Here is a 16,761-nt window from a genome sequence, read left to right as displayed (position 1 = left end):
AGGCAAGAAACAAAAGGAGAAATCGATGGCCAGCAGATTTAAGGAAAATAAAGAGGCATTTTTAACTACAATACAAACAAAAAGAATCCTAGCAATGGTATTAGTCCATTACTAGATGGAAACAATAGAAGTATTAAAAATAATGCAGAAAGGGCAAAAATGTTCAATAAATATTTCTGTTTGAAGAAAATCTAGGTGATATACTCTTATCAGATAATGAAGATAATACTCTTTCAATTCCAAATTTTTGTAAAAGGATAATCAGATTCACCTAGTAGAGTGGGTTGCACTCACCTCTTGTGAGTGCTCACTGGTCAAGTGCGTGCGTGCGTGCGTGTGTGTGTGTGTGTGTGTGCAGCTTTTCTCATTTTCTCATTTGCTTGTGGTGCCACATGCTGAGCACTGCACTTGTCAGGCTGGTCTCTGGGCCAAGTCACCCTCCCTATCTACTAGCCAAACAATCCCCACCTGGGATATACAATCTAAACAGTTCAACAGGGCCCATCATAGCATCCTTGTTTGATCCAGCTAAGTTGCAAGGTTCCCATTCTGGAATTCAGCAGCTCACTGAGGTTTCTTCCCTGGGAACTCCTTGCCTCTACTTAAGCCCACAGTGACCCCAGCCTTTCTGCTGAGAAAACTCTCTTGGACTCAGTTCGCTAACCACAGTCCACTCTGAGGCCAGGTCTACACTAGACCTGGAAGGTAGACTTAAGATATACAACTCCAGCTACATAAATAATGTAGCTGGAGTTGACCTGCCTTTAGCCAAGCTTGGCACCATCTTCACAGTGTGGGGCTGATGGGAACGAACGCCCCCATTGGCTACCCTTACTCCTCACGACTTCAAGGAGTACCGGTGCCACTGGGAGTGGGGGGGGAGGCACCTCAGCATTCTATTTAGCAGTTCTTTACTAGATCTGCTAAATCAAACACCAGAAGATCAGTCTCCAGCATGGTAAGTATAGATGAGGCCTGAGTCACTTCGGCCGTGTCTAGACTGGCCACTTTTTTTGGAAAAGCAGGTGCTTTTCCGGAAAAACTTGCCAGCTATCTACGCTGGCCATTTGAATTTCCGCAAAAGCACTGATGATCTCATGTAAGATTGTCAGTGTTTTTGCGGAAATACTATGCTGCTCCCGTTAGGGCAAAAGTCTTTTTCCAAAAAACTTTTGCGCAAAAGGGCCAGTGTAGACAGCAGAGATTTGTTTTCCGCAAAAAAGCCCCGATCGCAAAAATGGCAATCGGGGCTTTTTTGCGGAAAAGCGCATTTGGATTGGCCACGGACGCTTTTCCGCAAAAAGTGCTTTTGCGGAAAAGCGTCCTGCCAATCTAGATGCACTTTTCCGAAAATGCTTTTAACGAAAAACTTTTCCGTTAAAAGCATTTCCGGAAAATCATGCCAGTGTAGACGTAGTCTTCCAGTAAATACCTGCTTAAACCCTTTCAGCTCCCGCAGACAGCCCTGCTAGCAGCTGCTCTGTCCAGCTTATCAGCTCCGGTAGCCATCCAGGAGCATCTCTTGTTTCCCCGCTCCTTGAAAGCAGACTGAACTCATTCTGGCCCTGCAGTTCTTTTTATATGAGCCTACTGGGTCTTGATTGGCTAATCTCTGCAGCCCTTCTTATTCATTTTATCCCACATAGTTGTTCCAAGCAGCTTGGAGGACCTGTCCATTGCTCTTTTTAGTGGTGAAAGGCAGGGTCATGAGGCCTCCAATAGAATACCTCCAAAGCTAGTCTACCCTGTTACATCTAAATAGCTATAGACCTATCAGTCCTATATCAATTCTGGGCAAGATAATGGAGTAGCTGATGCAGGTCTTGATTAATAAAGAATTAAAGGAGGATAATGTAATTAAGGCAAATCAATATGGGTTTAGGAAAAGAGATCTGCTTACAATAACTAGATATCTTTTTTGGTAAGATTACAAATTTGGTTGATAAAGGCAATAGAATTGAAATAATATATGCAGACTTCAGTAAGACATTTGATTTAGTACCACATGACATTTTGATTAACCTCCCCCCATATAGTATAAAATTAGCATGGCATAGTAAATGGATTCAAAACTGGCTAATTTATAGGTCTCAAAATGTAACCATAAATAGGGAATTGTCATCAAGAAGATACATTGTCTATAAGTGCTTGAAGGGACAAGTTCTTGGCTCTAGTCTATTTAACTTTTTTTCACTGATGTGGATGAAAACATAAAATCATTATCAGTGATTCAGGATAATCTGGATTGCTTGGTAAACTGGGCCAAAACAAAAAACATGCCTCATAATGTTTATAAATATAAATGTATATACCTAAAAGCAAAGAATGTACTTACAAAATTTGGGACTCTATCCTAAGAAAGCATGATTTTAAAAAAGATTTGGGAGTCATGGTGGATTATCAGTTGAACATAAGCTCCAATTGTAATTCTGTGGCCAAAAAGCATTAATGCAATCTGAATAGGCATAAACAGGGAATATCAAGTAGGAAACGAAATTTTATTTTCCCTCTGTATTTGGTACTGTGCAACTGCTGCTGGAACACCACGTCCAGTTTCGGTGTCCTCAATTCAGGAAGGATGTTCATAAATTGTAGAGGGTTCAGAAAGAGTCACGAAAATTATTAAACAATTAGAAAATATGCCTTATAGGGTATGTCTACACTAGCCCCCTAGTTCAAACTAGGGAGGCTAATGTAGGCATTCGAAATTGTAAATGAAGCCCGGGATTTAAATATCCCAGGCTTTATTTGCATGTTCCCGTCTGGTCGCCATTTTAAAATTCCACTAGCCCGAAGTAACTGCCCGCAGCTACATGCGGCAGTGAAACGGTAATTCGAACTAAGTCCTTAGTTCGAATTAACTGTTACACCTCATTCCAGGAGGATTAACAGTTAATTCAAACTAAGGACTTAGTTCGAAGTATAGTTTCACTGCCGTTTGTAGCCGCAGGCAGTTACTTTGGGCTAGTGGAATTTCAAAATGGTGACCCGATGGGAACATGCAAATAAAGCCCGGGATATTTAAATCCCGGGCTTCATTTGCAATTTTGAATGCCTACATTAGCCTTTCTAGTTTGAACTATGGGGCTAGTGTAGACATACCCCCAGGGACAAAGAGCACAGTTTATTTATCTTAACAAAGACAAGACTAAGGGATGACTTGATTATATAGTCTATAACTTTCTGCATGGGGAACAAAGATTTAATGATAGGCTCTTCAATCTAGCAGAGAAAAGCATGACATATTACATCATCTGGAAGTGGAAGCTAGACAAAATCAGACTTGAAATGAGGCATAATTTCTTTATAGTAACTAACCATTGAAACAATTTACCAATGATTATGATGGAGTCTCCAACAATGACAATTCTTACATCAAGAGTGGGTATTTTCCGAAAATATGTGCTCTAGACATTATTTTTTCTAAGTCCTTTCACCAATGTTATACATGAGGTCAGACTACATGATCCCAGTTAGGCCTTCTAATTTGGTAATCTATGAATCTAGGAGCATGAACATAGATTTTTGCTACCTAACTAAGGTCAGCAGAAGGTTGCCCATGAGAACTATATTGTATTATGTGCCACACCCTGGATGAAAATATACAAGGTAGTTAATAAGAACATTTGATTATTTTAAAGTCACCTTTGTCCCCTATTCACCTGACCCTCACTTCCCTAGGCTTCCACTGAGTACTCCTCCACTGGTTTGGCGATCTGGGGCCACTTTCTTTTGGCAAGATTTTTAAATGCCATTATATGAGCCGTGGTGTATTTTTATCTGCAGGTGAATTTTGTGTACCAAGATGATAAGCTACTGAAAAAAGCCAAAAGAACAGTAAATGTAGATCTTGAAAATATATCAGTTTTTATTTGCAGTTTTCACTGGGTGGCTATAATTATACATAAAACACAAAAGATGGAGGACCTAATTGTTTACAGTAAGATGCAATGTTGAAATATATTAAATAACACAATATACTTTCAAAAATATAACAGGAACCACCAGGTGGTGCTGTAATACATAATCTTGTCTTTCTTAGCATGCAAGCATATTATGACTCTTGGGAAGAGATGTCCTTGTGTTGTTAGCTTTGGATTATGACAAATCTTGTGCAGAGACAGCTTTCAGGAGCAATGGTGCAGGAGGATGTCTCTCACTTGGTCTCTGATTAGAGTGCATTCTTGAGACAAGAATTTCTTCCTGAGAATCTGGCACTGGAATTGGGTGGAGATTCCTGGGAGAAAGGATTGTCTGCATGTTGTTTGACCATCTCATTTCAGAACTGGTGTCATGTAAAAAAAAAGGTACACTTACGGTGTCCCCAGATTTTGTACCAGTGATTTCTCCTCCAATGAAAAGGCAAACAGAAAGCCCCAGCCATTTGTTACCCCTCTGCAGATGGGAAACACTGATACCAAAGAGGGGACAGTAGACCTGTCCTTATAGCCCTGAAGAAATAGCTGCTATGGCCTGAAGCCAAACTTTTGAGGACTAAAAAACTGCACTCGTATATCTTCTACAAAAGAAAAAATACGTGTGTCATGTGGAGGCCAGTCCAGTCTCTCTGAGGCAGTAAGAAAAACACATGATGGAGGCCTTTAGATGTAATAAATAAACAAATAAGCATATAAACAAATAAATAAAAATAAATACAGTGCATCCAAGGAACTATAAAGACTTAAAAAATAATAGATGTATGTTCAATAAAGTATATCAGAGCTCAGCTAACAGTTAAGAAATTCCTTCCAGGAACTGTTCCTATTGCAATTTATGAAAGTACAACCTAATAAGCCCTAGTTTGGGATCAGGGTGATTAATAATTGTGCAGTGCCAAATACACAATGACTTCATGTGGCTAATATGATGAGTTTAGCACATGCAGATCAAGCTAGATCTGACCAGAACTGCAATCATCTTTTGGTTAATGGAAGAGGTGGATTCTGTGTAGGAAAACTAATTTAGTAATGCTATGTTGTTAGGTCAAATTTGGTGCCAGATTTTGGCTTTGTAAAACAAACAAACAAACAAACAAAAACAAAACAAAAAAATTGCATGTCCTTTACAGGAAATTCTTGAGAATACCAATGTAAAAGAATAGAGAGTAACCAAAGTCCTATACCAGAAAATCAGGAAATGGACTTGAATGATAGCCTTTATAATTCAGAAAGCAGTTAGTGAAGTGCCATAACTTAATCACAATAATTATCAGTAAAGAAAGTAACCACAGTCCTTCATTGTATTATGCACACATATTTTAAAGTTAGGAAACGTGGAAGATTGTTGGGCACAGAACCTTAGTAAAAAACTGGTCACTTGTCTGTGCTTGCATTCATTTGTAGATAATACTGCTAAGTGTTATTAGTTTAATAGGATATTGATTTTTTTTCTGTCTCTAAAAAGGTCTGCTGACACATCCTCTTGGGAGCTTAATGAAAGGGTGAAGAAATAAAAGCAACCTACAGCTTTGATCATTCAGGGCCAGAGATCCATTTCATCCAGAAAGTATCCTTTCAGGAGATCCTGAAAAGGAATTCCATATGCTGAGGGACTAACAGCCCTGCATGTGATGATGTCCAAAAGTCTAAGGTGAGCATGGTCCCTTAACAGAGCTTACAGAAGAGAAAACCACAAAATGGTTACGTAGGAAAAGGAAGAAAAAGAAGGCAGTTTTTCAGTCATGTGGTGGAGGGAATACTACACAAGGAAATTAAAGCTACAGGCAGGGAGGCAGCTCCTCTGCTGAGGAGAAGGTAGTGATGTAGTGAGGGTGATGCTGGGATATATGAAACTATGGAGTAAAAAGGAGAATAAAATATTTCAAGTTAACGTACTTACTGGAATCAGAGTTGAGGGAATGATTTACGCTGCTATTTGATTTACCAATTATCTTTTCCAGCTACATAGTTTGAGCTGTAGCATGATGCCTATATATCTGTAGAGAGCTATAAATGGGATGGAAAGCTACAGAATATGGGACCTTGCTTACAGTGAAGTGATGGAGGGGCTGCTTAGAGCCCCTTGGAACCATGCCAAACTGAAAAGCAAAATGAGGATGATCTCCTGCCTCAGATAGCAATTACCTTCTGTCTAGCTGCAACAAAACAATTGCTTCTAGAGATAAGTTACCACTTCAAGGCTCCATATGGTTCTGAAGAACCCATTCTTGCTGTTAGAATGGGGCAACTATTTTCAAAAATATTTCTGAGGGAGGCTCCAATGTGGGTACATCTACACCACAAAAGAAAGTGTGATCACAACTTGGGTAGGCATACCTATGCTAGATTTGGTCTAGCCCAGGGTTCTCAAACTTCATTGTGCCATGCCCTGTTCTGACAACAAAAATTACTACAAGACCCCATATAGGGACTGAAACCTGAGGCTGTATGAGACCCATTGTCCGGGTTGGGGAGGGGCCCCAAATCTGAAGTCTAAGGGCTTTCAGCCCTAGGTGAAGAGGGGGAGAGTGTATTGTTGCCTGAGCCCCACCACCCAGAAATGAAGCCCTTGAGCTTTGGCCCTAGGAAGGAGGTCTCAGATTTTAGTTCAGTCCTGGATGGGCAGGCTTGGGCTTTGATCCCAGGCAGCAGGGTTTGAGCTTCAACTTTGACTCCAGGCAGTGGGGTTTGGGCATGTGTAATGCTATCCCTCGCAGCTCCCTTAACACAGGGTTGCGAGACATTTGGGGTCCTCACCCACAGTTTGAGAATCGGTAATAAAGCTAATACAAGGTAGATCTCCCTGGTCTGGCACCATGAGATTTGCCAGACTGGGGCAAGTCTCCTGCTACCAGCCACCAAGTTCATTGCCTGTTACTGGCAGGCTGGCCCAGCAGGCACCTTGCCTCGCCTTCCCCCACAACTTGGTTGGAATGCTTGCCTAAGCTGCTGGCAGCTCCCTGGGTGTCACAGGCTTGACTCCTGCTCCGGCCCCACTTGCTGTGGGCTGCCACGGAGCTCCAGCCTGTCCCCATGTTCCCAGGGGCTGCTGCAAGGCTCCAGTCACAGCCCCATACTCTAGAGGGATGCCCCAGGGCTATGGCCCTGCTCTTCTGGAGGCTGCTGCGGGGCTTCTGCCCCCTGCCAACATGAGCTTCTGTGGGGCTCTGACCTGGCCCCATGCTCTGAGGAGTTGCTTCAAGGCTCTGGCCCTGCACTCCTGGAGATTTCCAGGAGAATCCTGACCCATGCTGCTGTGGGGCTCCCGTCCGAGCTCCACGTTCCCAGGGACTATTGAAGGGCTCTGGCCCCATGCCCTCGCAGGCTGCTAGGGGACTCTGGCCCTGTCCTGTGCTGTTGTGGGCTGCGTGGGGCTCTGACACCATCCTGCCTCCAACTGAGCTGGTGACCCCTGATTTCCCTAGCTCCAGCTGTCCCTCCTGCCCTTAGGCTTCTAGGCTCTCTGGTCCATGAGTATCCATGGTCCTACCAGATCATGGATGTTACCAAACCAGAGAATGCTGGTTTTCGGAGGTACGACCTGTAAAGGAAACAATAGGAATGAAGATATTGTGGCAAGCATCCCATTGCAGGCCAGCAACACCACTATGTAAACAGAATCCCTCCTGGTCTTACACTGGGGCATCTGGCTCATATTAAAGTCAGTGTTGCTGTGTCCTCACAATCATTGTTACCCACACTAGCTAACTTAAAGCTAGTATATGTGTTCCTGCCTTTGCTACAATCACGTTTTCATTGGGGTCTTCACCTTCATCCTCCAGTTCAAATCATACAGGCAAACAGGGGACTAAACATGAATAGCTCTGGATATATCTCAGGATCAAAGTAAAATCTTTTCTTAAAACGGGCAGTCAGAAAGCTCAGCCAAGTGTAGTCTTTTAGCTTGCCTATGGTTCTAAGACAATGTTTTTGTCATAATGGGAAACAGGCATACATTCCAGAATCCTCCCTCCCCACTCTTTGGGAGCAAACCCATCCTTAGCACAGGTGCAGTTATCACCACCTGCATGAAAAACGTTTTGTGGGAAAACCCTGGGTTAAGACATTGGCATCACATCACCATTTTGCTGTCTTTATATCCTGAATGATGGTGCTTTGCTGTCCTGAAGTATTGCTAATGTCCTGATCATTTTAGGGAGCTTCTTATAGGCTGGGTTTTCCCTAATTTGGAGCTGTAGTCATTCAGGCAGATCTCTCCAACACAACACATTCTGCTCATAGCCCTCTTGTAATATCCAGTCCATCTTATTTTTAAAGGGGCCATTTCCATTCCTATACTTACATTTTGACATATTTATTATTAGAGATCTAGAAAACATGATCTATGAGGGAAGACTGAAAGGGGACATGAAAGCTGTTTTCAAGTATCTAAAAGGGAGTTACAAGTTACAAGGAGGAGAGACAAAAATTGTTCTCTTTGGCCTCTGATGATAGGACAAGAAGCAATGGGCTTAAATTGCAACAAGGGAGGTTTAGGTTGGACATTAGGAAAAATTCCTAACTGTCAGGGTAGTTAAACACTGGAAAAACTTGCCCAGGGAGTTTGTGGAATCTCCATCTGGAGATGAGCTAGGGGGTGCTTGGTCCTGTCATGAGGGCATGGGACTAGCTATGATTCTGTGATTAACAAAAATACAAATGCAATGAGAAATATTCACCAATTGTTCAAAATTATATCTAACCATACTTTGATTTATAATATAAAATACATCTATTTTTACATCTCTCGTTCAGGGCTCTCATGTGCACATGAGATTGCTTAGTCAGCAAGCAACATAGGTTAATGTTTCTGTTTTGAGGGATTAGACCAAAGCAAAACGCCAAATCTTAAAAGCAATTACATGGAATCAGGTGAGAATAATACAAGAGTGTCCTTTTGTCTGTTTGAGTGTGTCTTATAATTGCTAATTTGCCATGGCTCACCTTTGTTGGCCTATGTTTTAGGGTGTTTTGTGGGAATCTATTTGTTTTTTTTAACCCAATGTAGCCTCACCATGGTGCTCACTTTACTTTGGTGAGTGAGTAAAGTTCATGTTTACACTGTGCCATAAACAACTGAAGAGAACTCACCTGCACAGTTCTGAGTCACTAATCATTGTCTTTCTGTTCATTATGCATCTGACATCTCAGAAGTGAAATGTATATCTTTTCCCTCCATCATATTTAGGTTCAATAGAAGTCCCATCCTCACCATCCAGTACAAGCTGGTTCATGGCCACATTTTGTAAGATATAAAAGAATAAATGGTTTATACATTTTTGAGAGGGCTATAGAGTAATCCTCCATCAGCTCTGCGCACTAAATGTACTTACCATGCCTCTGTCAGCAAGGAAATTATTTCAGACATCTGGCAGAGGGCAGACTGTCTGAATATGTGTGCATCATGAAATACTTCTGGAAATGTAGAGCTGACATTTGTCATTGCCCACACCTGCGTATTCAGGGAAGAGAAAGAATTCCTGTCCTTGATTTGTGCCCATATCCTGTGCAGGTGCACAGAGAGGGATATGTGTACAACTGATATGTTCCAGGACATTTGAAAAATTAGTTACGTTACAGATGTCAAATGCAGATCACTGTTGGAACTGCTCATAGATCCACTGACAGAAATAGTTTTTGGACTCTACAGAGCCCAATATCAGTACTTTTCCCCACTCTTCATTTATGTTTCCAGCATTATTAATTTCAGAGTTAGCCTTCAAAAGGAGCACTAGGGCTGAATGTTGGTTACTGGGACCACATGTAAAAGCCATGGGTTGTTTGTGGTCCCCCTACACACTTTGCAATGCATGCAGCCCAGGTCTGTGGAGTCTCTTGAGTTTTGGAAGGATGATTGACTGATTTAATACTATAGGGAGCTGACAAGCTTCTGTTAACAGTCTTAAGGCTGCCACATGTTCCCCCTATATCCAACTGCAGCTGAATAATAGGTTGCAGGTTTAAAACAAATAAAAGGAAGTACTTCTTCATGTAATGCACAGTCAACCTGTAGAACTCCTTGCCAGAGGATGTTGTGAAGACTTGGACTTTAACAGGACTCAAAAAAGAGCTAGATAAATTCATGGAGGATAGGTCCATCAGTGGCTATTAGCAAGGATGGGTAGGAATGATATCTCTAGCCTCTGTTTGTCAGAAGCTGGGAATGGGTGATGGGGGAGGGATCACTTGATGATTACCTGTTCTGTTCATTCCCTCTGGCGGCACCCGGCCACTGTCAGAAGACAGGATACTAGGATGGATGGACAATTGGTCTGACCCAGTGTGGTCATTTTTATGTTCTGAACAAGCTCCTCCTCTGTGTTGCCAGTGGGACTTCTGGCCACAAAAGAGACAACTCATTGAAGAGGCCTGACATTTTTCTGCATGGACTGTTCTTTCGTTCACCACTCTGTCTCACTGCAAATATCTGTGATAGGATGTACACTTGCATTTACCGCTTTCACACTGTTATAATGATCTTTGTATAAACTATGCTTTGTGAGGTATCATTTGAAAATTCATATTTTGCAGGTCAATATTGTCCTGATAATATATGTGTGCTAATATTGCATGTAATGTTATAAGATTCTTTTGTATGGTGTTTCTAAGAAATATTCCAAGTCTAGGGAATGGCCAAATCAGTTACTTGGTGATGAGTTAAAAACAATCTACTTCTTAGAAAAGAAACTACATTAAGTTCTCATCCACACATTCTGATTGTCATCATGTTCTCTGTGAGTGATGTTGCTCAAAGAAGGGAGAAGACTACAAAATGGAAGGCCAGACCCTCAAAAAGGATTCTTACCTTCCTCTCTGGCCACAGCATTCACAATAGCTGAAGAATAAAAGATATCAGATTGGATGGGGAGAGGATCCTAACTGAATAAATTCAGCCAGTAAAATTGCTAAAACACATAGTCAGAGTGTTTGCTTTGGATTTCCCCAAATTTCTTAAGTGAGACACAAGTCTCTTATTTTTATTTTTCCTGTAACCAATTCTAACTTTTCTGCCTCATTACTTATGCTCACTTGAAATCAGTATCTTTGTAGTTAATGAACTTGTTTTATTGTTGTATCTAAGCTAGAGTGTAGACTGGGTAGTAGAAGATATACATTTTGAGGGCAAAAGCTGGGACTGGGATTTCTTGGAGGTCACACTACAATAAAAAAAGCCAATGTGAGTCTGGTAGGCTACAACTCACACAGATAAAGCTGGGAGTAACTCACATACTGGCAACTATGTGTGAGCATAGTCAGACAGGTGCTTACAGCTTCAAAAAGATACACCAGGTTACAGACCAATTGGACACAACTACTCCTTAGTGTCTATCTCTCACTCACAGTGTCCATCTTGTTCCCATACCAAGCTATCATCAAGCAAGTGGCAATCTGTTCTGTTCCTGTCCCACTGTGGTGTAGCACTAACCTTTGCATGTCTTCTGCCCAGTGAAAATCTCCACGATGAATGTGGTTATGTTACCTAGGGATTAACAGACAAAAAGCTGGACGAAGTTAAGATAGAGAGGAATTATTAGCTCCCTAGGTACTTACAGTCACACAGGGTGCCACAGTTAAACTGTGGTAAAAGTTTTGTACCCATTAGAGAATATTGAGTTCCTGAAGATAATGTCTTCCCCTTGGAAATGGTTACAGGCCTGATTCTTCTATATGATGAATCAGTTCCCCCCACCTGCATAAGGTTTGTATCAAACACTTCTACAGGTTGGACCTCCTTGGTCTGGCATCCTGGGGACTTGTGTGGTAGCAAACCACAGTTTGCTGGACATGGGGAGGTCAAGATTTTTCTCTGGGCTGTGGGTGTCCCTGGAGCCTGGCCTTCCCTCCCCACTGCTGGCCCCCTGCTGGGGCTCCCAGGATCAGACTCGGAGAGCTGGGATTCCCACTCAACCCCCACCAGCCTCTCTCTGCTGGGGTTCCTGGCTGGGCCAGGGATTCCCACTGCCACTGGGGTTCTGGGTTAGCCTGGGGATCCCTCTGGCCTCAGTCTCCCTGGGAATCCCCCTGCCAGCCACTGGCCCTGCTTCCACCAGGATTCCCAGCGGAGAACTCCACTCACCCACTGCTGGCTCAGCCACTGCCTGGTTTCCCAGCCAGGACTGGGGATTCTTTTCAGCCATGCAGGGGCTCCCTAGCCAGGGGAAGCCCCGGGCTGGACTCTCCACCCACAGCAGCACCAGCCCCTGCCAGCCCAGCTGAGGCTCCCCAGCACCTGCGGGGTTCCCAACTGACTCATGCTTCTTGCCTACATGACTCTCTTGTCCAGCAACATCCATGGTACTTCCTTCTAGACTACGGATGTTGCCAGACCACAGAGTTCCGGATTTGAGAGGTTCATCCTATAATCTGGTATCAGATCCTCATGCCAGGATTACTCTGATGGTAGGAGTCCTATGCCTGCAACCATAGGTTTCGCTTACTGATCTCAGAGCCAAATTGGACTCTCATCAAATACAAGCAGCAGGATGCAATATTGTGAAGCAAGTGCACTGTCAGAGAAGCACTACCTTCAGGAGAAGCAATAAAGCATGTTCCTTTTGATTTGTCCCTGGTAGATTTCTAGGCAATAATAAAACAAGTCTGGCAGTCCCATGATTTTTTGATTGGGTGTTCACAGTGGTGCCAGGTAGCTGCTTCATCCCCTGGAGATCTTCAAAGAGCTGTCAGGTAGAGTCTTTATCTCTCTAAGCCTACATTCTTCTCAGTAAATCCAATTTCTGCTGGAGGTCCTGTGTACCACATGCATCAGAAGGATCAAACTAATCCTTCTGTCAGCAGCTCTCAAATTAGTTGACATGGGTAACACCATATAACCAAGTCGAGTGTAGTCCCTGGGATAGGTCACAGGACAGGACTCAGGAGACTGATCTGACGTGTGATCTTGAAGAGATCACTTCGTTTCTTTGAGAGTCTGTTTCCCCTTCCATCTAGATACTAAGTATTTCAGAACAGGGATAGTTCTTGCTCTGTTTTTAGACACTGGGGCCTTGACTTCAGTCGAGGCCTCTAGAGTCTGCTAAATAATAAATAATGATGGGTATGTCTACATGACAGCATTAATTTGAGTTATCTTAATTCGAGTTAGTTAATCCGAATTAAGATAATTCAGATTAACGTGTCTACACACAAAATTCGGTTCGAATTAGCATTTTGCTAATTCGAACTACCGCGTCTACGTAGAGTGGACACTGAATCGGATTTAAGGCTGGCCGGAACCAGGTCAGGCAGGGCATCAGGTCAGGAGTGTCTGTGTGTGGCTGTTGCCCGAGGCTATCTGAGGCTTGGGCTTAAAGGGACACACACACACACCGGCCAGCTGGTTCTCAGGTGTCCTTGCTTGCTTGCCTGCCTTGCTGCGGGACAGCAAAGCATTTGTGTCTCGGAGTGTTTTGGTTGCCCTCCTTTGAGACACTATAGCACTCTGCAACATAGACCTGGGCACTCTGGGGCATTTCATGGACGCGTTGCCATTAGCCTGGCTGCAGCTGCTGCAGGCTACCATCCAGGACATCCATCTGGGGGCTGACAGTATCCAGGAAGCCCTGTAGGAGAGAGTCCTCCCTGAGGAGCATTCAGAGCCTCCCTGGTCTGCCCCACCAGGCATTTGTGCCTCATTCCTCCCTCACATCCTGCCACTTACCCCTCCCTAGCCCCCCCTTCCTAATGTCAAATAAAATAAATGTATTTTCATAAATGCAAACTGTGTTTATTTCACAAAACTGTGGGGGAGGGGAATGAAACCCTGGTGAGACTTGGGAAAGAAGGCGGGAGAGGGGAAGAGAGAGAGTGGGAGAGGGGAGGGGGCACCTGGGAGGAGGGACCTGGAAGAGGGAAGCAAGGGGAGGAAGGGGGAGGAGAAGCTCAGGGTTGGGGGTCTTGCTGGCCCTCCTGTCTCGCAACACTGCATGTGCGGGGCCGTCAGTGTCCCCGGGGGGGGAGCAGGTATGGCAGGTAGAGCAGGAGGTGGGAGGGGAGGAAAAAGTGGGAAGAGGAGCAGGAGTGGGAGGAAGAGTGATAGCTGGGGCAGCCACAGGGGCTGGAGTGGCAGCAGGCACCAATCTGTGCACCAGGGTCTGCAGGTGATCCCGTATGGCACAGCCCTGGGCAAGCAGCTCCTGCAAGCCCTCCCGCCACAGCTGCAGGTCTTCCTCCACCCAGCGCTCCTGACAGCGGACCTGCCTAGCATGTGGTGGGTCATCCTGCTGGCCCAGGTATGGGAGGCTGTCCTGGGCGGGGTGGTGTGCCCTGCACTCGTAGCTGGTGCAGCTGTGGAGAAACCAGAGACATGCTCTGCTATCCCTGGGGATACAGTGGGTGAAACCCAGCCCCCCTCTGCAAGGCGAGGACATCAGGTCTCTGCACCATCATGTCCTGCTATCCCTGGGAGTGTGAGCTGGCCCGGGACTGCACCCATGCCCTTGTGCTGTATATAGTGTGGGTGTGTGGAGGAGAGGGGGGAAGGGGAGATGTGCCCTGCCTCTGCATAGAGGGGGCTTCTGAAGGGAGGGCATTGAGCAGTGTCTCTCCCTGGGGTCAGGAGCATGTCATGTGCCTTCATACAGACATGCGTGTGGGGTAAGAGGCCAGGGCCCCTGTGTGGCAGGTAGCTGGGGCCATAAGCCCCGGCTGGCACGGCACATGCATAGGTTCCTGTGTGATCCGTGGTCAGCAAGGCCCACATGTGCAGTCCCTGGGCTCCCTCTTCCTCCCATCCCCCCACCCCGCCTAAGGGGACAATGATGGCACTCACACGTCAAGGCCTCCCAGCGTCAGCTGACACAGGAGACAGGCTTGCTGGCACAGCTCTGGGTTCCGGGGTGTGCGGCACACTCCCTCCAGGCTCCTGGGACTCCTGGCCATTGTCCTCCTCCTCCTCCTCCGTGCCCTGGTCAGGTTTGGCGTTACTCCTCGTAGAATGAGGTTTACCAAACTTGAATTAAGTGCCCCACTATTTCAAATTTAATTCAAAATAGCGGTTTGCTTGTGTAGATGCTATGGAAGTTAATTTGGAATAACAACTGTAATTCTGAATTAACTTTGCAGTGTAGACATACCAAATGATAATAACAGAGCTGCTTAACCAGGAAAACTCCAGAAATTAATTATTGCAACATGCAGTAGGAGAGACACGCCATTATCTCTGGTGGCTGTTGCAGATCCATAAATGACATGTAAGCGCCTGAAAGCTTAGAATTATGGGGTACCCCTCTTGCTGCAGAATGCAAATGCCATTAGTAATAAGATGGTGTCTGTCTCCCAGCCTCTGCTGCTCTTTATGTACTGTTTGGAGTGCAGGGGAGGGGAGAGAAGGGAGTGTATCCTCCCCTCCCCTATAAGAACTGGGGGAAACAAGGAGTGGCATTCCAAAGATCAGCTATGGAAGGAATAGACATTTTCACCCTTTTGAAGACTCAGGCTTCCATTCAGAAAAATACTTAATTTTCATCATGAAAGTCCTATTAAGTTCAATTACTCTTCAACACATCCTGAATAGAAATTCTTTTCTGTATCATGGCCTCAGAAAAGGAGGCAGGGGACCATCCAGCCCTTAGAGTTGGGAGGAAGGCACTGTAAGAAGAGCCTGTCTGAAAGTTTTGGTTCTACACTCACCTAGATCTCAGTGCAGCCCTTGTGAATGCAACCTGTTCTGAATCTTGTTCATAGTAGCCATACGACTTCAATCCATGAGGAATTGTGCAGATCTACAATGGTTGCTGAAGTAGGGTACTATTCTTCCTTCAGTAACTCTGAGGCACTTAGCAATAACTTGAATGTGAAAAGCACCTAATGAAAACAAATTTGATTCTTTCTCCATTGTGTAGAGCTTGTGGCTCTGGATAAAATATTCCATTTTAATCCATTGCAGGGGTCATTAACATGAAGAAAACACTATCTGGCATATTTCTTTTGATGGCAATTCACTTCATGCATAATTCAGACTAACTCAGCATGATCTAACATACACTGTAACACTTCCCCACCCCTCTTTTATTTCCCCCCAAAAATGTTAAGGGGATGGCAGGGGGATTAGCTCAAAGCTCATCTCTACATCAGGGAGCAAATGTTCCACCTGAATTCCAGGTAGGTTTTGGCAGATGGAAATAAGGTAGTAAACTGAATGTACCAACCAGCTATGCACACTGACTGCATTATTTTGGGGCAGCTGAACTGCTTTTACTTAAAGATAAGTGAATTTGGTCTTCCAGATTTAAATGTATATTTATCTGATTTTGCCCTTAATTTCCTGAACAAAATTCATTTAAAAATGAACAAATGCAACTAAACACATCCCAAAAAGATACAGAGGAGAAAGGTAAGGAAGAGAATAGAAATTATTAAGATTGCTTGTATTGTGTATATACAAAGGCTGTGTCTAGACTGGCCAGTTTTTCCAGAAAATCAGCCGCTTTTCCGGAAAAACTTTCCAGCTGTCTACACTGGCCGCTTGAATTTCTGCAAAAGCACTGACTTCCTACTGTAAGAAATCAGTGCTTTATGCGGAAATAATATGCTGCTCCTGTTCGGGCAAAAGTCCCTTTTGCGCAAAACTTTTGCGCAAAAGGGTCAGTGTAGACAGCTGAGATTTGTTTTGCGCAAAAAAGCCCCGATCGCAAAAATGGCAATCGGGGCTTTTTTGCGCAAAAGCGCATCTAGATTCGCCATGGACGCTTTTCAGCAAAAAGTGCTTTTGTGGAAAAGCGTCCTGCCAATCTAGATGCTCTTTTCCGAAAATGCTTTTAATGGAAAACTTTTCCGTTAAAAGCATTTCCGGAAAATCATGCCAGTCTAAACGTAGCCAAACTGT

General features: G+C 44.2%; 1 long non-coding RNA gene across 1 annotated transcript in view; it reads left to right on the top strand.

Annotated features, from left to right (window-relative positions):
- The window catches only part of LOC142827779 (uncharacterized), a 93,424-nt gene extending 79,780 nt beyond the window's left edge, over positions 1 to 13,644 (top strand). Inside the window, exons 2-4 of the long non-coding RNA XR_012902531.1 lie at positions 5,404 to 5,589; positions 8,694 to 8,810; positions 10,178 to 13,644. This is a non-coding gene — a long non-coding RNA (uncharacterized LOC142827779). The remainder of the gene's footprint in view (positions 1 to 5,403; positions 5,590 to 8,693; positions 8,811 to 10,177) is intronic.
- Positions 13,645 to 16,761: the final 3,117 nt, after the last annotated feature.

This window comes from Pelodiscus sinensis, chromosome 3 (genome assembly GCF_049634645.1).
Source record: "Pelodiscus sinensis isolate JC-2024 chromosome 3, ASM4963464v1, whole genome shotgun sequence".
Classification (NCBI taxonomy): domain Eukaryota; kingdom Metazoa; phylum Chordata; order Testudines; family Trionychidae; genus Pelodiscus; species Pelodiscus sinensis.
Note: the sequence above shows the minus strand (reverse complement) of the source record. Positions and strands in the feature narration are given on the sequence as shown.